The sequence below is a fragment of the Pezoporus flaviventris genome, unplaced genomic scaffold, assembly GCF_033815535.1.
Source record: "Pezoporus flaviventris isolate CSIRO_AGI_PZ_B2104156 unplaced genomic scaffold, CSIRO_AGI_Pfla_v1 ptg000006l, whole genome shotgun sequence".
NCBI classification, from domain to species: Eukaryota; Metazoa; Chordata; class Aves; order Psittaciformes; family Psittacidae; genus Pezoporus; species Pezoporus flaviventris.
The window spans coordinates 16,685,975-16,708,161 of NW_026892554.1; the positions used below are offsets into that span (position 1 = coordinate 16,685,975).

Here is a 22,187-nt window from a genome sequence, read left to right on the forward strand (position 1 = left end):
CAGCTATCCAAGACAGAGTTTTCTTTTTTGTCTTGTGCAGAGAGCACAGAGAGAATTAAATTCTATAAAGCTGGTGAAAGGGATATCCAAGAAGGACTGATTCTTGCAACAAATGACTAAATGCTTAGAAGTGAATTTTGCCATCAGAGGATTTTTAGATTAGCAATGTAAGGTGAAAAAATGGATCATTTAATTTCCTCCTTTTTCATCAGCTCTGTGGGCTCCCTTGTCTGCTCAATTTCCTACTATTCTTGTCCTTGAAAAGCAAAATCCAGCAAAAATATACTGTAGAATTAAACACTTCAGATGTACAGATGAGACTCACTAGAAAAGATTTGTTTTAGATAAGGAACACACTTGAAATCAAGGTTAGGAAGGTAAACCACATGAGCCATAAAGTTATGACTCCTGAAAACCACGTTTAGATTTTTTTTTCAGCTAAATGGAACTAGATGATCTTAAAGTTCTTTCCGACCCTAACTATTCTATGATTCTATGATTCTATAAATCAAGCCCCAAATGTGGAAAGAGCCTAACTTGTCTTGACGCAGGCATTACTTATCTCTGACCACTACCATGAAACTAGAATTGGCTGACGTCACTGCTCCGAATAAAATAATCACTTTTGAAAGATTAGAGAAACCATTAACATGGATTGACTTTGCCCCCACAGAACAGAGCAATGCAGCCTGCTCAGTGCTCAATGGCAAGGGCAGATACAATTAGTTAGACGCCCGTAGAAAGATGGGGACTTGTGGGGGCTGAGGGCAACATCCTCACTCACAAGGACTTCTGACGTGACAATGGTTTCAGGGGAATTGTTCCGTATGCAACGCTTGAACACAGTTCTGAAAAAAATGGTGCCACAGCTATAGACAGAACTGATGAGCACTGCAACAGTTCAGGAGCCTTAAGAGAGCTTGGCACGTGAAGTCCCACTTCATGTGGGAGACAGAGAAAGAATCTATACTCAAGACAAGACCTTTGGTAGTCAGAGACAAAACAACCAACCAACCAACCAACCACCCCAACAGAATCTAAGCACAGCTCAGGCTTAGAAGTAGGAAAAGAGAATTCTAACTTAGTATGAAGCTTTGCTTGTATGCAAACATTCTTGTCATCTTTTTCTATACTGTATGAAAATCTGATTATTCAGAATCCATGCGGACAGGAAGAACCCAGGAAGAATAATATGGAACTGTTATCCAGGCCTATATTTATGTTCTTACTGCACCCCTGGCGGTATTAAAGAGAATTATTTTTTCTTAAAACTATACCAGATAATATTTGGATAATTATGACTCAACAAGGAAAGAAAACAGAAGAACTGACAAAAATAATTTCAGGTCCCCAGATCAATACAGTATATTATCAAAGTTCACAACTGTCAGACACAGAAACCCAGCTCGTTCTGAAGGGCTGACTATGGACTTCATGAGACAGCACAGCAGAAAAACAAGACCATATATGCCAAGGCACAAGAGAGCACACCACCACCAGCAGAACACACAAAGTGACTGCTCAGCTGGTGTACTTAGAACAGAAAAATAAAAGCAGTATTGGTCAAGGACACCTTTTTGAGCTCTTTTGCCGTTTTTTTTTTTTCTGTTTTTCTTAAGCTTTGCACTACCTGCAAGTTAATGACAGTTTTTCCAATCATCTTACTTACAAAATCTCTTTTAAGGTTTGTCAGGACAATGTTTATGGAAGCTCAGAACTCTGCTACTGACAATGGCTCCACTGAAGGCTGGAATATCAGCAGCAGAACAAGGATGTAGCTCAGGCTCTAAAAGCACAATCTCCAACTTAAGCAGAGAAGTTCAGTAGAAACATACACCATTTCAAAGTCAGCTAAAGCCAGCACCTTCAGGAAGACATACGCAATCCAACAGTCTGCCCAAAACACTGTGATCAATGATAAGTATTCACCACCTTTGAGACCCAAACTTCTTCTATGTAGAAGAGATGGGGAAGCATCAAAAGTATTACAAATAATTCCTAAGGCAAGAGAAGATAAAAGTTAGTTAGCTTGGAGGTTTCTTCTGTTTGAATTTAAGTATTTTTTTTTTCCAATTCCTTTCTACTCAAAATACCGTGAACCTGCCATTACATTCCCTAAGCCTTGCTAGAAGCACTGCCTTGGTGTTATGAAGCTCTGCCGCCCCTATTCATCTCCATTGCTCATGGTCAATTTATCTCATGATACAAGTTCACGTAATCCTGAATAATAAAAAACTAAACACAGAAATAATCCAGCAGAAAGATTTATTTCTTCCTACCACTGCAAGAGTCTAGGCTCCTACCTCTTTATTACCCAGGAACGAAAAAGCCCTTTTGTAAAGCAAACTGGAAAACAGATGCTATGAATCTAATCATGAGAGACACTGCTGAATTTCTCTGGCATCTATAGGGCTGAAGTTTCAATACTGACTGCTGTAGAATTGTCCTGGGTTCAGCAGTAGCAGTCATTTTTTTCTCCTTCTTCGCAGCTGATGCAGTGCTGTGTTTTTGACTTTTGGCCTTGGAACAGCGCTGGTAACATCGATGTTTTTGTTGTTGCCCAGTAACGTTTACTCTAATCAAGGACTTTCTGAGCCTCATGCTCTGCCAGGGAGGAGGGGAAGCCGGGAGGAAGCAGAGACAGGACACCTGACCCAAACTAGCCAAAGAGGTATTCCACACCACAGCACGTCATGCCCAGGAGGTAGAACTAGTGGCAGTTACCCAGAAGGCCTAGATGACTGCGGGGTTGGACTAGGTATCGGTCGGGGCTCAGTTGGGTTGGGTGTTGTTGGTTGGCTGGTGGTGAGGTGTTGTATTCTCTTCCCTTGTTATTTCCTTGATCATTATTATTATTGGTGGTAGCAGTAGTGATTTGTGTTATACCTTAGTTACTAAACGGTTCTTATCTCAATCCGTGGGAGTTACATTATTTCGATTCTCCTTCCCATCGCTTCAGGAGCGGGGGAAAGAAAAGGGGGGGGAGTGAGAGAGAGACTGCATGGCTGATTTATGGCTGACTGGGTTTAAACCATGACAAGAATAAATAGTTACTATAACTCAATGAGGTACAGTGTGAATCAAGACACCTAAAAGAAATTTAATCTACTTCACAGTTAAGAGTCCTAATAAGAAAGAGCTTATCTTCCAAATACTATTCCTGACACTGGAGTGAGCTAAAAACCCCTCCTCCTCATACTTTCACTTTGTATTAACAATTTGTATCTAACAACACAAGTATTTATCCATAAATCGGCATAGCACTTATTAAAGCCAATCTGAAGAGCACTACCACTCAGCTACCCCTTGATCAGACAGACCATCACAAATCCATGCAACAGCTAACTCAAGGAGGCTCTGCAGACTGGCCTTACCACCAGCCGGTTATCAGAGATGCCAAGGTAACAAACATTATTCCTCTGAGTGGCTTCAGAACATTTGCCTCTTACCATGTTGCAGATTTTAACAAGAATTGTTTCTGAAAACAAGGAAACGCATTGTTGAACAGACGAAGGGGAGTACCAAGTCTACGAAAAGGTGTGTAGCTCAATTCTTATTAAGATCTACAGATTGTGGAATCTGACAACAGCATTACTGCTGCTCCTTATTAAAATGTTACAGATCACTTCATGAATGTCAAATATCATAACACCACCACATTCCCATGTGACTCAACCTTTTGAACTTCTTAAAGGAAGGTTCAGGATTTTTTCTTTCCTTCCATGCTCAACTGTTCAGCAGATACATGTCTCACAAAGCATTAATGATCTTTCTTAAGAATGTGCCTGTAAGGTATGCAATTACCATACTATTTAAAAAATGGAGCCAAGGAAGACAGATTAGTTTAAAAAGCATTATTAATTTGGAGTCCTTGCACTTTATTACAACTTTAAGGGTATTTAGCAACTCACAATTAAAGATCTAGTTCCTACGTACTTAATTTTCAGTATAACGTTCAGGACAGGCCTTGTGGTGTCAAATCAAGAATACAGACCACAGTTTCACATACTTGTGTATATGGCAGAAAGTAATTATTTTCAGCTCCATTTAATTTGCTGCTTTAATTTACTGAATGTCACCTCAAGCAGTTCTGTGGAACTATGTGGCAGGGGAGGAAAAAGCAGTAGGGAAGAACTTCTTTAATCAAGCACTGCTGCCAAGGAAGGGTTATGCCTAACACACTGCCGGGGAAGGAGAAGCATTTGTGTGAAAAGTTAGGTTTTAACAATGTAGTTAGCATCACTGAGAAATTCTGTAGCAGAAGCAGGGACAAAATCCAACTTACCATGGTAGGCTGTACTTGCAAAAATCCCCCTTCTCTCCCACATGCCTATCTCATCTTGGTGAAGCGGAAGAGGTAGGCATACACACCAGAAAACCCACCTTCTCCCTAGAGAAAAGACAGAGAAGTCAACAGGTAAACAGCAATTTACAGCAGCTCATAATCAGCTAAACACCACTTATTTAGCAACTGCATTGTACAGCTGGCTGTCCTTAACAAGGTTATTACTATGGGCATCTTCCATTTAAGTCTCACAATGTGTTGCAACATGTTATTATCGAATGAACTGTTAAGAAATATGAAAGCAAAGAACTAAGCCCAAAAGAGAGCTTCTGCAGTGACAGATCAACTGCTGCAGCAGTTTAACATGGCAATGTTATGGGTGTTTTTTAGGAACTTAGCATCGAAGCTTTAGGAGGCACAGATAAAGATTCATTTAATGAGTAACACTGCATCATCCATCAGCTCTATGTTGCCACAGGCAGGCATGCTGTTAGCTTGTTAATAATTTTAGTGGGTTTCTTTGGTTGGCTACACTTAATTGCTGTCAACCAGAAAACAAATTAGATTTGTGTTTCCTTTGCAAGACCCTTTTGCTCAGCATTTCAAAACAGCTAAATGACAGATGCTAATTTGGGCGGTGGAGGGGATGTTTTTGGCTACTTACAGCAATGAGGTAGGTAGGTCCCTGTTTCTGTTCTAGTATGTTTACCTATTTAGGAAGGCAGGAGGCAACTGTCCAGGTGACTTTACTTCTGATCGTGAAGCTCTGCAGTATCATGTGCCTGTGAGAATGGAGAGACCAAAACATGTTTTACTCCAAAAGTGACATTATAAAGTGCTGATCTGTATCCATTTATCATTCCTGCTACACACCCTGACCCTGGAGCATTGTTACAGAGAAATACCGTCTTCCTTTCTTCCAGCTTTGACCATTCCCAAGATTGTTACAAGCACTTCAGTACCTCACTATTGAGATCACAATGGCTTTTCCATCAAGAACTTCAGGGAGAGCCCAATCCAATTCAGACTAAACAAAAGAAACATCCACTACCAGAGAAACAGAAAGGAAACTTTCTGGAGGGAAGCAGTGTCTGACCACCAGCACGCATTAACCTTGACAGAAGGATTCAAAAAGATAACTGATACCCAAATAGTATGGCCTTAAGATTGAGAGTGCTTTTGCCATTGCAGAGCTATGTACAACAGATGACACCTTCTTAGTCATACAGGCCCCTTACTCCTGGTTCAGAGAAACAACAGCAATAAACCTCAAAATGTAGTTTAGACAGCTGATTTTCCACTGGTTTGACTGCACATTCCATGTCAATGACAGAACTGAGGAAATGATTCCAGCCAATCCAGTATATTTAGTCCCTTTCTACTCCCTTAACATTCATCTGCAGACTGAGATTTACCAATTTTGCTAAAAAAAAAATACAATTAAGAAAAAAAAGACCCTAAACAAGCAGCAAACAAACAGGAAAGCACTGCAGACTGAGCTAGAGGAGTCAGCAATATTAGTTATATTAACCATGAAGCATAGACCCAAATGGTGTAAAGAGCCGTATGCTAACATTTTATTTTCTGTCTGGATATGTGAGCACACTGTAGTTCATCCAGTTTTTATCTGATTTACCTGTTAGGAGTGTTACAATAATCAGCATGTAATTTTCTTTTAAAGCCTGTTCATGATGCTCTGCCTAAGTATCATTCTTTCTGATACCACCATCTGCTTCTCCATTAGTCCAGGTCTTCAAATATTTTTACCTTGCAAAGTTTTGATGGCTATCATACTTGCTTTTTCATAACAAATTCATATATATACATTTATATTTACTTGTACATTAATGTAAGCAAATCCACATATTTGTTCAATATATTTGTTTCATAAAAAGACTAACAAACTCTTTTCTGTTTTCCTTTTTCACTCAGCTATATTTTTCCTAGTATACGTTGTTGCACAGATATATTTCAATACAACACACCTTGGCAGGTCATTTTTAAAGCTGTAAGACACTACCTGCCTCCCAGGTTCAGCTGAATTTTCCCCTGGTTAGCTCAAGTCAGCCACCTAGAACATTAAGAGCACTTTTCTGTGAAATTCCACTGGAATGGGAAAACAGCTATAGTAAAAAATAAATATCCTCCCTATTCATGGTCACAGGAAGAACGTATTTAAGGTGTTGAAAAAGAACATGCAACTCCATGCAGTCAGGAACAGCATTTTCACAAATGTCTACTCAAGTTCTTAGGCAAAACCTCACATTTTTGACTAAAGGTATCACACCTTTGATTCCCAGCATTACAAGAAACAAGATAAAATGCCAGATTAAGATAGGTTTTCGACAGACTGTCCAGGTACTTTTTCCACTCTTGCCAAGGTCTTTATTTCAGACTTCTAGATTGAAACGGTACCTAGATTCCAGTGTTACTGGAGTGTTTGTATCATTATGTGTGGATTATACAAGTACACTTAATTCTGCTAAAACTCTGAAAGCCCAAGAATGGAGCGCAGGATCTTTGAGTTTGTCTGGTCCCTCTCGACCAGCAACATTTCATTCACAAGCCACACAACACAAATCATTTAGAACAAGTGGTGTGTCAGTAATGCTGCTGGTAGAAACAAAGAGAGAGCCCAAGCCTGCTGGGCTGCTCTGATGCCCCCACATCCTGCCCAACTGCTTGACACTCACAAAACTCAATTAACACTTTGAAAAACAGCACACATTGAATATCAGAGTATCATTGTCCATCAAAGTGAACATTTGTTTCTCAGAACTGCCTTTAAAAACAGCTGTTTGAATTGCAGAAGTTCAGAAATAGCCAGAACAAAGCTCTCTCTAGATGAAGAAAAACGTGAAATAAAAAAGGAATAAGTAAGAGGCTGCGAGGAAATGTATTTCCTGGTTTACTCTGCCTCCTGCTAAAATCATCCCTGGATACCTACATGCATCCATTGGATAATAAAACAGAAGTTAGGCCATTGAAAAGTAGTATCCTGCTTTCATCTTACTTGGGTGACATTTATATGCCAACACAAGCAATGGACAAGAGCCTTCTCATGCAGAGCCATAGCAAAAGCCGTAGTTATATCTACGATTGGGAACTACAGGTTTAACTGAAATCGTAATTGCCAATACGAGCAACTGATTTGACCTCAGTATTCAATTCGATATACATTCACTCTATGAGTTTGTCAAAATGACTCGTATGTAATGAAAGAAAACCAAATGGCATCAGATTCAAACTGAAACAATCACAAGAAGGTCTTTGTGGAAACAACAAACATTTCCAGCAAGTTCTTATGAAGGTTATTAGTGCTTTCAACATTCAGCCTGGTCTTGTTCATGGCATAACTGAAATGTGACAATCTCTCAAGAGTGATTTACGAAGGTTTGGTGTAGTAATGTCTTGACATGATTACACTCTAATAAGTACTGTACACTCTCACACTTGATTATGTGATACGCATTATGAATATATTGATTATATTACTGTTTAAACTCAGATCTATAATTCTACCTCTGAAAATAGAATAGACATACTTCCAGCCATGCAGGTGGTAGTTACATGTGGTTTTCAATAGCCCAAAGAAACATACTGAAGATTTCCAACTTCGAAGCTCAAATGAGGACCTTAGTGAACAATTTTATCCTGGTCAGGCCCCTCAGGAGAGTTTGTAAGAGGACAGTGCAGGTATGCTGGAAGTGCCATGTTTGATGCTTACAGCAGGCCTCAGGTTTTGTCATGACGAGGTACTAAAGAAGTTTTTTTAAAGCTGCTGTATTTGGACACTGACAGAAACTGCACCACCAAGATCTTGGGAAGTTTTCTGCACATCCCTTTTAGCTCTCAGCAGTCTATCTCTTGGAGGCAGCAGTCTTTTCATCCAAAGCTCTAATTTCACACATGATAAACCTCTTATGTTTGTTGCTACTGACTTTGAGCATCTGTCATAACAGTGTGAAGTCACGGAAACACAGTAATGGTTTGATTGGTCAAAAGCTGAAGACACCTTTTTACAACAGAAAACTCTCTTTTTCATATACACAACACATACATAAAGCAGAGACGCTTTTCCATGCCCATGCTAGAATGCTACCAAATCTAAACTCTCAAGTTGATCAATTCATCTTCTGAAATGAAATAAGTAGAATCTGAATTGGACGAACAATAGATAATACCCCTAATCTCTACAGATCTGCTTCAGATTACTCTTCCAGCAAAACTAGCCTGTACTGACCCAAAGATGATGCTAAAACCTAGGAGCTTCAGGTGGATTCCTCTTCCTTCCCTGTGGCACTGGTTTGGGCCACTTGGTGCCATTTGCTCCCTCGCATTTGCTCTGACACTTGTCTAAGTGGTCCCTGGGCCACTTCAAGTCACTCTGCCAGCAAAAAAAACCCTGTCACTTATTTTTGTTTGGAAGAATTTTGCGCTGGATTGAATTGGTTCACACAAGGGTCTGAAAAACACCAGAGCCAGGACAAAGCAGACAGTGTGAAGCAATCTCTTCAGTCCTACAAAACTGGGGCAACAAAAGTGCCTTCCTTTTCTTCAATAACCAACAAACATCTAACCAAGAGTAAGACTAAATTATTTGACTATCTACATTTCATTAAATTAACCTGACTCCTCCATGCTGTTAGAAATGCACCAGCTACTCCTGTCAAGTCTTTGTAAAGAAGACTGAGAAACACAAGATCATAAAACTTGGTTGAATCTCTCTAGTGCTGTGAACACCTATACTTTACTGTGCATATTAGTTCTTTTAAACACCATCAAATTAGTAGGGTTAGGTTGTTGTTTTTTTTTTTCCTAGCAATTTAAACTTCAAAATTCCCAATTAAACAAGTTCTAAGGGAGTTTTTGCAAGTTAAAAGTGGTACGGAGCTAAACTGAACTCCAGAAGTAGGTCTTGACTATGTAACTGTCTGTACCCATGCATTAATACGTCTTGAGAAATAGAAATCAGAGGAACTCCGATGCCGGGAAAATACCTTGGGAAAAAGGGTTACATTTTATACTGAAAGTATCTAGCCTGATAAACTCATACCACTTCTGTCTGACTCTACAAAGAAAATGATTTTGGATTTTAAGTACAAATTTTTCTGATTTCACCTGTTAGCTCAATACAAGCTCATTCTGTATAGCTCTACCTTTATTAAAGGAGTAAGTTTCAAGGAACAAAAATGATGTCTTGGGGGTTTTGTATATGGTATATGGTCACATAGAAATGAGACATGTACTTCAAATCTTAATTGTTTTTTCCCTATGTAAACCAGTTAAAGGACTTCCAAACTGCTTTCTGATAAATGCTTTTTTTTCCCTTTTACAGTTACTTTTAACATCATTTCATTTATTTTGTTCTGAATTTATATTAATTTAAAGCCATAAAAATCTACTTGCACTTGCCTAGGCTGGCTACTTGTCAATCATCATCTTTGAAAGGTCATGGAGAACAGAAGAGGTGTTCGAGGACTGGAGAAAAGCCAGTGTCATTCCATTCTTCAAAAATGACAAGGTGGAGGAGTCAGGAAATGAGCAACCAGTCAGCCTTACCTCTGTCCCTGGAAAGGGGATGGAACAGCTCATCCTAGATGTCATCTTTCCAAGTGGGGGAAAAGAATCATAGACCTCAAGGATTATCTGGTCCAGCCTTTCCTGGCAGAACATGACCTAAGGTAAATGTCCCAACACCTTGTTCAGACGAATCTTAACAGTGTCCAACATTGGGAAATCCACCACTTCCCTGGGGAGATTATTCCAATGGCTAGTTGTTTTCATGGTGAACAATTGTCCTCTTGTGTCCAGTCAGAATCTCCCAGGGACTAACTTGTGCTCATTACTCCCTGTCCTTTCCATGTGACTCCTTGTAAAATGAGAGTATTCATCTTCTTTGTAGCTACCCTTTAAATACTGGACCATGGTCTCCCTGTGCCTTCTTTTCTCTAGACTGGACAAATGCAGGTCTCTCAGCTTTTCCTCATACAGAAGGTTTCCCAGTCCTTGGGAAGTCCCACCTGAATATAAGGAAAAACTTCCTTACATTGAGGGTGGCAGAGCACTGGAACAGGCTGTCCAGGGAGGCTGTGGAGTCTCCCTCTCCAGAGACATTCCAAACCCACCTCGACACGTTCCTGGGTAAACTGCTTTAGGTGGCCCTGCCTTAGCAAAGGGAGTTGGACTAGATGATCTCCAGAGGTCTCTTCCAACCCTTACGATTCTATGATTGGTTCTACATGAAAGCAAACACCTAGTCACCAATATGACAGTGTGTTTCTGAGATCTTTTTGACCACAGGAGGAAATTCTAACTTCAGCGAGGTCAGAGGAAGTTTTCCATGAACTTCATCTATAATCATCCTCTAAATACTGTGAACTCTACTAATAAGCAAACAAAAATCTCAGGGGAAGATCAAGTAACATGTCTCATCTTTAAACAATGCTAACACTGACTTTGACCTGCAGTAACTTTTTTTTGTGATTTGAAACTTTCATATAAGGTTTCAGTTTAAAAAAAGAATATCTAAAATATATTTATATGTGTGTGTATGTATCCATATATTTATATATAAAAATCTGCCTTGGTTGTTATGCTTTCCCATTAGCCTCTTGGACTCTGGTACAAGAAGACACATTTTGAACTAGTGTCTAATCAGTAGCTATTTTCACTAATCAAAGTCTCTAATCACAACTCCATCATACTCCACTATAGACATAACAACTTAAACCTTTTACTAATCTAAAAGTATGTCCTTCGTTCCTTCCTGGGTGGCAAAAGATGAATGGCTTATTTTAAATTCATATTCTTGATTTCTAACTAACTTTGCTGTAATACATTTTGGAGAAAAAGCTAGTTCTGAATTTTATACACATGCAAAAACCCCACAACAGCAACTGAACAAAGCCATGTTATGAACTTTCTCTGAAAGCTATCAAAGTAATTTCCAAGCTCACAAACACTTCAGTGGTTCATTACAGCAGGAAAACCTGTTGCGGGAGAGCCACACAAACATTAGCAAAGAACTGGAGGGCACTGTAACTGCAAACTACAGTACCTTCCTCTGAAAGAATATAAAATGCAAGCAATTCAAGTTACTCTTTGCAATCCACACCAATCACACAGTTTGCTAATTTCACAGGAAAAACACAGCCATAGTTTCACCCTTCAAGACTTCTTTACAACACTTCATCAACTTCATAGGGACAGCTTTGCCTTTACAAATAATAAACACAATTTCACTTCTAAAAGGATCATAACCATAAACCACACCGCTAGATACAAACCCTGATAAGCTCCAAAGCCCACTGATGAAGAACAGTTTTGCACCATATTTCAAAGGACCTGATCAGGTATGATAGGACCTTTCTAGTCACTACTGGGTGAGAAAATATAATGCAAAACTAGCATGTCCTGATGCCTAAAGACTCAAAGCATAAAGCACAGTCATCTACTGATTTTAGCTTCTCATGAGATCTATTCTCCTTTAATTTCTGCTTCACCAAATAAAGCTATTTTTCAGTTGCTACTCTCCCGTGAATGCAAGAAAAAAAAAAAAGAAGTCTGATTTGGAGGTTGGTGAGAGCTTCCCATAAAACCTGGGAACCTGCTACTGCTTTCTGTCATCACGGAAGCATTGTTTGGCCTAAACCAGCTTCTTAGAACTGAGGATTGAGAGAGTAGCAAGGCAGGCTATGGCCTGCCTCATCCACACTGCAGGGCTGAGCTGTGGCAATGCCAACAGGCTGTATTCAGAGAGCTGCTGGGTTGCTGCTCGGGTTGCTGCCCATCTGTGCTCCTCACTGGCAGCCCCCTCAAGGTGGGCAGGAAAGAGAATGGAGAGTGTCAAAGACACTGAACCATGCACACATCTGTGCTGTGCTGAGGGATTGCTTCTGCATCATGAGATGCCAGCAGAGCAAGTCCTACCTCTGTACCAGAGAAGACGATCAAGGGAAAAGAAAAATGACGCAGGGAAATTCTCCATATGATTTAATGAGGTGGAGGAAGGAGAATGGACATAGACAGCTCTATCACTCAAAATATGTATCTATAGGCCAATGTCAGTGAAGGATTTATAAAATTAAATTAAACCATCTTTCTTGTTTTTCAGAGATGCTCTAAGTGGAAAACATGATGATTATATGATGAGCTGTCACGCAGCTACAGCCCACTCAGTTCTATTACTGCTCACTACAGCTGCTTTAGCATTCAGTAAGCTCAATTACCTTTTCTATTCATTACAGGCAAAAATTCTCTAATGTCCCTTATCACACAGGGCAATCCTTGCCCTCAGAGTCCAAACTGATTTGATCTTTTTGCTTTATTGGAATCTGGGACTGAATTGTGAAAGAGAGTAGGAACCCTGTTCTCATATCATTTGAATTCCTGCACCACACGCACTTTTCTCTGCTCTTCCTTTTGCTCTCTGGAAGACTGAGGTTAGGGCACAAGGCACCATTTGCATATCAAAAGCAACAGCACTCTATACAAAAACAAAAAGCAGACACTTTTCTGGTTTCAGTGACTAAAAGCTTAAGATAAGAAAAGAATTTCCTTCCTCTGAATCTGTAACGCCAAATTCAGGTGTAATGCAGTTCATCAGGACTGGTTCATATAAACACCTTAAATGTAAGGAACATCCCTCACTGCCTCTGTTACCTGATTTTATTTGCCAAAGACAAGAGTTCATTTCCCTCCCAGACCTTTTCCTTCTGGAGCAATTAGAGAGACTTCACTGTCTTACCTGAAAGAACACCCTTCAGAAAAACATGCAAACAGGTTCAGAGGTCATGAAGAAACAATTCTCATTTATCTCCAGTTATTCACAACTTGTCTGAATGGCACTACCCCATTTACTGGGCTCGGTTTTTTTGCTGCCCCCCACGGCCTCAGGTGGATTGGATGTTGGCATTACAATAAGCAGGATGACACTCTGCTCTACCTTATTCAGTCCAGCAAACAACATACACACAGCACACTATGCCAGGTTACAGTAACTTTCTGGGAAAGACCCTTCCTGCACCTTCATATAGGTCTGTAGCCTAGTGCTTGGCACACTGACAGAGAGGTGAGACTAAGGACACAAGCCCTCTTACAAGTATAAGGCACAATAATTGGCCATCTGCATGCTGCTCCCCTATCCTTTGTACTGATGCTCATACGCATCAAGTAAATGAGTGCATAAATGCTTTACAAGGGGTAAGAGAAGGACAGAACCATGTCCCTCCTCCCCCATAATATGACTATGATTGGTGACATTAATCTTAATGACTTCCCTGCCTAGAAACATACCTGGCCACCCCCACACCCTAGACAGAGTGATGAGGTGGGAACAGCAGAATGAATTACTCAGGAACACCAGCTGTTTGCCACAGCATCTCACTACTCCCAAACCAACAGCAGTGGGTGGTGGCTGAGCTGTCCTTGACCCCATCAAACTCTGCTTCAACTACTTCACACCACTGGAAATGTTGATGCCTTCCCAAGTCCTACTATGAATGTATTACTGACGTCATGCTGAAGATCTGCTTCAGATGGTTTAAAGAAAACCAGCTAGCAGACAATTCTTATACTCAAAAGAGCCATGCTGTACTATGAGTACCTGGTATTACACATTTGACTCACGCCAGCCAGTCAAGCTAGGTTATCATTCAGGAGTCACCTTTTTAGGTAAATCCTCAAAAATACCTGATCCATTTCTCTATATGCCTTCAGTTAGAGTCAGACCATTTAAAGAAATGACACTGGATCAGAAGCAAGAAACAGTGGTTAAAGTTAATCTCAGCAAACTTCATTCCATCTTTATAAAGCACACAGTGCAATGGCATGCTCAGGCGACAAAACAGAGAACTGCTTATGAGTACAATGCTACCTGCATAGGAATCTTAATCCATTTTCATTTTAAAAGAAAATTTATCAGATTCTCAAATTTATTCCTATACTAATACTTGCATGAAGGAAACAGTTCTGCCACTAACATGTTTTTACAGAGAAGTAACAGGATACTGGATCCACAGAAGACCAAGATCTCAACTGCAGAGTAATACTATTGCCACCATTCTCTGAAACCCTTATAAGATTACAACTCATCTGGAGCACTGTATCCTTTTATTGCATTTCAGGTGATACAAGGGGAAAAAAGTGTTACCTGGACTTAACTCGCTGAAGTCACACAAACAGTTCTCTCTTTAATGGTTGCCAAAGCAAACACAGAATTTCTTATTATTTGGAGAAAACTATATCCATTTTTCCAGAAGGACTTGCATCTGTGGAATCTCATCTGTGCCAATTCTTCCAAGACACTGAAAAGCCTGTATCCTACACACATGGAAAAAATGAGATGTTTGGGAACCTGGCTTCATGTAGTCTGATCGGGTTGGTTTGGTTGGAAACAAGCATGAGAGAAGTAGCCATGTCTTAGTATACACAGTGCTACTTGCAGGCGGTGTACACCAAAAACAAACCAAGGAACAGGAGCTCTCTAAAATTTCACAAGAAATAAAGGCACACAGGACATAAATAGGTGTTGACATCTGGCAGATACCAATGGGTTCTAACTACTGACAGGGTCACAAGAACAGCCACATTCAAACCCAGGTTGATGGGGTATGCATCATCAGAAGTGAGCATTTTCCACAGCTCTATCCTCATGAAGCATGGAGAGGAAACTTAAAATTCCCAATTCAAGCAGCATATACAAACCTCTTCAAAAGATCAACAGTCAGCTGTCAAAACTGTCTTTTATGTCCTGCACCATCCCCAGTCCAACCCTGGCTTTTTGTCTGCCTGCCTGATGTATTCAGAGGTTGTTGCTGGAGCTGGAGTCACTTCCTCTTGCCTGTCCTATTTAACTAATGTAATTCAAGAGAATAAAATAAACTATTTCTGCAATAGCAGGAAGGCACATAGTGAACCATGGAATACCAAATATACCAATTCATTCAGTGGATCCGCATTTTACCCACGAACACAGAACAAAGAATCCAGTGCTCACACCTGCACCCAGAACAGTCTGTGCTGTTCAGGACTGAGGTCACCCCGAGCGGGACTCTGCAGTGCAGCTGCTGCACTTCACATCAACACAGCACTTCCTCGGGAATGGGAATGCTTGGTTCTTACCATCCCCCTCTTCTTTTTAAATACAACTTCCCCATATACTTCGGAAAACCATCAATTTATATCGCTCACTGCCTTCTGGGGGCAGCTTGTTTGGTTGGGTTTTTTTTTCCTAATTTAAGAATTAACTACATCACAAAATTATTTCCTACTGAAAATGACAGAACTGTCTCATGATTTTAGTATCATATGAACAGAAGGTTCTTAACTAGTTTTATAACATAAGAAACCACATTTTAAAACACCTAAGTCTACTTTTTCAAAAGCAGACAAGACACAGTTTTAAAGGAGAAATGCCCAATGATTCAGGTGTGACAAACTTCTGTTTTATGGTTACAAGGTTATAGCCTTTTGGTGGTATATGACCCAGCATGTACTCACCTCTTCCCAATGCTAAGTGCCTCTCCAGAATGACCCTCTCCCCAGCATCTGCCATTATACTGAACAAATAGCTTACACTAACGGAGAGCAGCTACTGCTATTTCTCAAGTCCTCAATGTATATTCTCAAATTTATTCCTATACTAATACTTGCATGAAGGAAACTACTTCTCTTTCTAGCAGCTACTAGAGAGCAGCTACTGCTATTTCTCAAGTCCTCAATGTATATTCTCTTCACCACATCCTTAATGGTTTGATTTTACTACAAGCCTTACTCAGTACTTTGGCAAGTACCTTCTAGGACTTGCCAAAACCACATTCTAAACAGTTCCCAAACTATGCTGGTAAAGAATGAAAATTCAGATTTCCAGGACAGGATAATCAATTTTACATTGATAGCTACAGTGACAATAACAGTGACAGCCTAAAAATTCTGCAACATAGATATATGTTTAGTAAGCCCCAAGATAATCATAATAGATATATTCAATAACCTACAAACAAACAGATTCAAGCTCTCATTTTGTAAATAGCTCTGCAAGAATGCACGTTTTTTTTACCTGTGTTCCAGAAACAAGTTGGAAAGGATGAAAAGCAGATGTTTCAGTACTGGCCAGTGCATGTATCCAGCTAAGCCAGAGCCCCTCACTGAAGCAAGCTGGGAACCCTGCTGCAGTAAGCATTCTTAATGGGACCCTTTCAAACTCTCCTATACACTGGCAGAATAAGCAGGAAGTTCAACAACAACGAAAAGGAAATATATTTGCACACTGCAATACATTAAAACAAAGCAGAGCATCCATTCTTCTCTATTCAAGTTCCTCTGTATGTGTAAAAGAGGATGAAGTTAAATTTTCAGTTTCAACTATGGATTGTGCTACATCAAAAGATGGAAATGTGTCTCTGCCAGTCCAGCTGCATGTCATCCAGGCAGCTGTTACTAATTAGTAAGTACTGGCTGACATGAGTGGCAAAATCACCATCGCCTTCCATAACAACAAATCTTCTCTGAAGCTAAAAAAATCACATGGTTGTTTTGCACTTTACTGCATGTGCTCGCATTACATCAGCTTTTGCATCAAAGCTGGTAGTGCAAAGAGGAAAGCAAAGCCAATTTTATGAACTGATGTAATCAAGCCTAGCATCTCTGTGGGGATTTTTTTGTTCCTATGGTCACAGTGACATCAGACTATTCTGCCTATTTAGCAGTGGAGGGCAGAGCCAGTTCTTCACCTCTGCTCACACACTTCTCTATCCTTTTCCTCCTGCTTGTACACCCTGACAGATTAGGAGTCAGCTTGCATTTCAGTGGGACACGGAACAACCCTTGCCTCCAATCTCTCCCCTGCTCCTTTCTCTCAGTGTTTCCAGCTATCACAGGCAAAGTCAAAACTGTACTTAAGAAAGTGGAAAGCGGGGAAGGAGAAATCTCAGAAATTTAACAAAGCTCATCTAAACGCTGTAATGTGAACGTACACACTGGAATACACACTTTTCAAACAAGAGCTGTACTTTCAGTGCAGCAAATATTTGTCCATACACAGAGTTGACCTGAAAAGATTATGAGGCTCTCTGCTGATGGCACAGGGAGATGCTTAGCTGGAACCCAGCCCCACACACACCCACAGTGCAGTCAAATTAATAGGCTTGTTACTCCCAGCTTTCTAGTTTGCATGGGCTCATGTATGTGTTTCAGAAGGCTCCTACACATTAAAGTTCCAGCCCTGGAATTCCCCTTATAATCAGTTCTCTTACTCGAGACACATCTAGGCCAGATACATCTACACTCCACCGTGAAATTAGCCACAGCTATTTTAGCACTCAAAACACACAAGTATACTGTACTACCTCTAGAAAGTGTACTTTGCAGTTCTCATTCGTACTATAGAGCATTTGCGAGCAACTCTCATATTCTACCATTAGGGGAAAGACATTTCATCCACAAAGTGAGTTTGTACACAGCCTTATCATCCACAAACCTCAACAGAATATATTAAATAAAATATATTTACACATGGAAAGTACTGTAAACCTTACTGACAAATGTAACCTGTTACTGAACCCTACCAGTATAGCCCTGCCTGCTGCCTGGCACACTAACTGCCAGGAGCATCTGGCACACATCTGCACAGGAGTCGGTATCAAAACTCATCCAGAAACATAAAAAAATCCACCATCAAACCAACCAAACAAACAATCCCCCATTCCCACCTTTTCCTTCATGCCTTAATCTATGGGGAAAAATTAAGAAAGAGAAAACAGCACTATGTTAGATACTCCAGTTTCTGGGGTTTGGGATTTTTTGTCTTCTTCAGTACATCAGATCTTTTGCAAGGTTTAATTTATCATAACATCATGAAGCACTAAATTGCTGTGAAAGCAACCTTGCCATAGACTGAAAAAAAAAAAAAATGTCATGCCAGATATAGTTACGTAGGCAAGATGATCCCATATTTCTTTGGTTATCCATCTCACACATTCTTTAGCTGAAGTCAGATAAATATTTCCCGTAGATACAATTTTGTTATAAAATGTAGACAACAAGAAAAATATAAGAAAAATTGTGATTCTTTGGAGGTGAACTGCCTTCTTTAGTCCCTAGACCTGATCATTTGTATCCCCCCACTTCTGCTATTATTTTTGAACAGCTTACCAAGTACCATGCAAAGAAATGAACAAGCATTTCAACAACTACAAGTCAAAGGCATTAGAAAAGAGGTATTATCAATATAAAAATTATAGTGTGCACTTTTATGGACTGAAAAATGTCATATACATGTTGAAATATATATAGGTATTATATGCTTAGATAATCAATATGTAATCTATAGGTATATCTGTAGTGCATCTGTTATTCATGTCTGTATATTATCAATATACCTATAAATATGCATATTTACAAATAATACAAATGTCTTAAATAACATCACTAACACCACCTGTTTTGATTAGAGTTGTTTTCATTCAGTTTCTAATATAGAGTTGGATGGACATCAGTCATTAACCCCACTGTAAGCCACGCACCTAGAGCCTGCTGGATTCATTTAATATTCTTCTTACTAGCAGCTGACAGACAGCTGACAGAGCAGAAATGTGACATTTCATTAACTTACCCATAGGCTTATTCCAGCAAGGTCCACATGTTTTAGCAGAAGAAAAGAAGTTCCACAATTTTAGGGTGGGGGTGGGAAATGTTTTTATCATAAATGCCCCTTGCTTTCATAATTTCTACCAAAAATTAAGAGGTGTTAAGGCAAAAAAGCAGATTAAAAACTACCACAAGCAGTAACCATTCTTGGTTTACTAGCTAGTTTTTTCTTTCTTTAATATGTGTTAAGGTACCATGTGTTGCAGAAACCAGTAAGAAATTTTCCAGCGGATATTCCATATTATCCATCAAGCCTCTGATTATCGATTTATCAATTCTTCTCTTACTTCTCCTGCAGACACAAGTCAAATTCAACAGCAGACATGTATTTCTTTCTACTTTTATTTCACACGCCTTAAGCGGTATATAATAAAATGCAACTAGAAAAAAATAATAATCCATAAAAACATATTGTAATGTAATTGTGTAATTTTTTTTACAAACACAAAGACAAAGCAACCATGACATGTGAGGAGGTGCCCATGGCAAGGTCTCTAAGAGAAGAGCAGACCTTCCCCAGCCCCTCACAGCTACTCAGCTGAATCTGTCCGATGTCCCATGGGATCCCACTCCCAGGTTTGCTCTTTTGCCAGCTGTGCTCACACTGTGTGTGAGCACCAGCAGGTGAATGAGGCATTTAGCAGCACTTCTGAAGAGCCTCAGGTTGTACAAATGAAGTCTTTCAAATGATCAAATAAATCATTTCAAATTACAGTCACCTGCTGTAGTGACGGACAAAGTAATGAGCTATGAAGTGCTGTACAAAGGTCAAATTAGAGACCAAACGACGTCCAAAAAGTGGTAGAAGTACAGATCAAAGTGATTCAAAACCACTGAGAATATAGAATTAACATCTAATTTAAGTGCAACTTTTCAACAGAACAACTTTGCCAGCAGCAGAAATCTACCAGGAACAAAATCAAGTATGACGGCACTTATTAGCTTTAAAGGTAAGTATTTCAGGGTTTTTATATTCCAGTCTGGTAACCATTTCATTTTATTCCTCCTTTCTGTCTGAAATACATAGCCTATGCAAGACAATGAGAATGACGAGTTATGAGCTGTTTACACTGAACAGCAAGTGTGATATAAAACCACCGTTGCCTGATAGCATGGATAGTATCATAATCTAGACAAAAAAAAGTATCTTTACCGTGACTAGAAGTGACTGGATTCTGCTCAAGGACAAAATGCTCCCAAAGTTTACCTAGCAAAGTCTCATCAACTCTGTCTTTCCACTGAAAGAAAACTGATCTTGTAAGTTAGTTAGAAGACTGACCTTTTACATTGGCTGTTGACTAATGAAGAAGCATACAGACAGCAACTTGAATACCATTTGTAATGTCAGCAAAAATAGATCATCCTTCCAGAACAAAGGTGTTCCATAATGATACTGTCAGAGCATCTTTACCTAAGAATAAAACGAAAATGCAGCCAGAGCATATGCAGCCTAACATACAATAGAACAACTGTCATCCTGCAGCAGTAAAAAGCTGTTCAAGGCAAGAACAGAGTCTCTACCTAAAATCCCCAACTGAGCAACTGTGTTACTGAATAGAAGGACACTGGGCAGCATGGCAAAAGACAGACCCAATTTTAGCAGTCAGAAAATATAATGGGGCTTGAGCTGGAAGTGAATTAAGCTATAACCTGGAGTCAAAACACTGCAACTGACCATGAACACTGTTCCAAGTATTACAGTTATAGTATTATTATACCAAATAACACAAAAGAGCCTGCTATGCTGCTTTAAAAACCCCAAAACTTCCTCTATAACAAAACAACAGCGCCTGGCACAAACAGCCCTGATCTTCAACTAGGTGCATCTGTGACCTAAGTTCATTGGAGTATCTCCTGCTGACAAAGTGAAACAGAAAATCCTAGTTCAGAAGGAGGACGAGATGTCTAATACAGAAGATGAGAAAACAGAACCTAGTTGCTGTCTTTCAGGCTCTCTTTTCCACTGTTCATCTATCAAAGGTGTCCAATGGATCATGTGCCAGGGCACATCCTGCTCTGTAACTCAACTCTACATGTGGGGCATCCTAAGGACCGAATTACAGCTCAAACTTTAAACTGAAAAGCTTTTAATATACTACACAAACCAACAAACCAACTAACACTTGAGCAGACATCAGGGCATGCTGTAGAGCTCATCAGTGGGATGGCATTTACAAAAGTCATAAACAGCTTCGGCAAAGCCCTAGCAGAGATGTCCTTGTGTAGGACAGCCAGCCAGATTTCCCTGATGGCTGGTACTGCTCAGTGCGAAGTATTTCAGAATCAAAACCAAGAACAGGAATCCCAAATAGCACACACAATTTGCACTGTGCTTCTCAAGCATCTGTGGAAGTTGTTCAAGATATAACAGGTTTCTAGAGGAATGTGTATTTTTTCATACAATCTCTAAAATGACATCTCTGCAATTGCTTACAGAAGAGGGCAAAGTAGTTTTTAGGGGTGCAGAGAAGGCCTGCTTTGGGGGAGAGCTCAGAATCAAATGATTGCACAGAATAGGCATCTGTTGTGCTTTAAGTTTAGCCGGTAATTCAGTACCACACAGGCTCTCTCTCACTCCCTGCCCTAACCACCACCCCCCACCCCCCACCCCCGAGGGGTGGGGAGGAGAATCGAAAGAATGCAACTCCCACGGGTTGAGATAAGAACAGTTTAGTAACTAAGGTATAACACAAATCACTACTGCTACCACCAATGATAATAATGATAAAGGAAATAACAAGGGAAGAGAATATAACACCTCACCACCTGCCAACCGATACCCAGCCCGACTGAGCAGTGATCTAACCCTTCCGGGTAACTGCCCCCAGTTTATGTACTGGGCATGACGTGCTGTGGTATGGAATACCCCTTTGGCTAGTTTGGGTCAGGTGTCCTGTCTCTGCTTCCTCCCGGCTTCCCCTCCTCCCTGGCAGAGCATGAGACTGAGAAAGTCCTTGATCAGAGTAAACATTACTGAGCAACAACAAAAACATCGGTGTTATCAACACTGTTCACAGGCCAAAAGTCAAAAACACAGCACTGCACCAGCTACTGAGAAGGGGAAAAATGACTGCGACTGCTGAACCCAGGACAGCATCGCAGAGTGGTTGAGGTTGGCAGGGAGCTCTGGACATTCCCCTGTCCCACCCCCTGCTTGAGCGGGGCTGCCTAGAGCCGGTTTTGCCCAGGGCTGTGTCCAGCTTTTGAGGATCTCCACAATCTCCCTGGGCAACTTGTGCCAGTGTTCAGGCAC

At 40.2% G+C, this 22,187-nt stretch overlaps 1 protein-coding gene across 6 annotated transcripts in view; it reads right to left on the bottom strand.

Moving 5' to 3' along the window:
• Positions 1–22,187, bottom strand: part of OTUD7A (OTU deubiquitinase 7A) — a 146,482-nt gene that overhangs the window by 63,798 nt on the left and 60,497 nt on the right. For 5 of the 6 annotated variants that reach the window (XM_061447144.1, XM_061447143.1, XM_061447142.1 and 2 more), the window contains exons 2-3: positions 4,995–5,067; positions 4,286–4,390 (exon numbers count right to left, since the gene is read on the bottom strand). The gene's annotated coding sequence lies outside the window, so the exon portion shown is untranslated. Of the gene's footprint in view, positions 1–4,285; positions 4,391–4,949; positions 5,068–22,187 lie in introns of all 6 variants that reach the window. The other variant, XM_061447145.1, reaches the window with a different exon arrangement.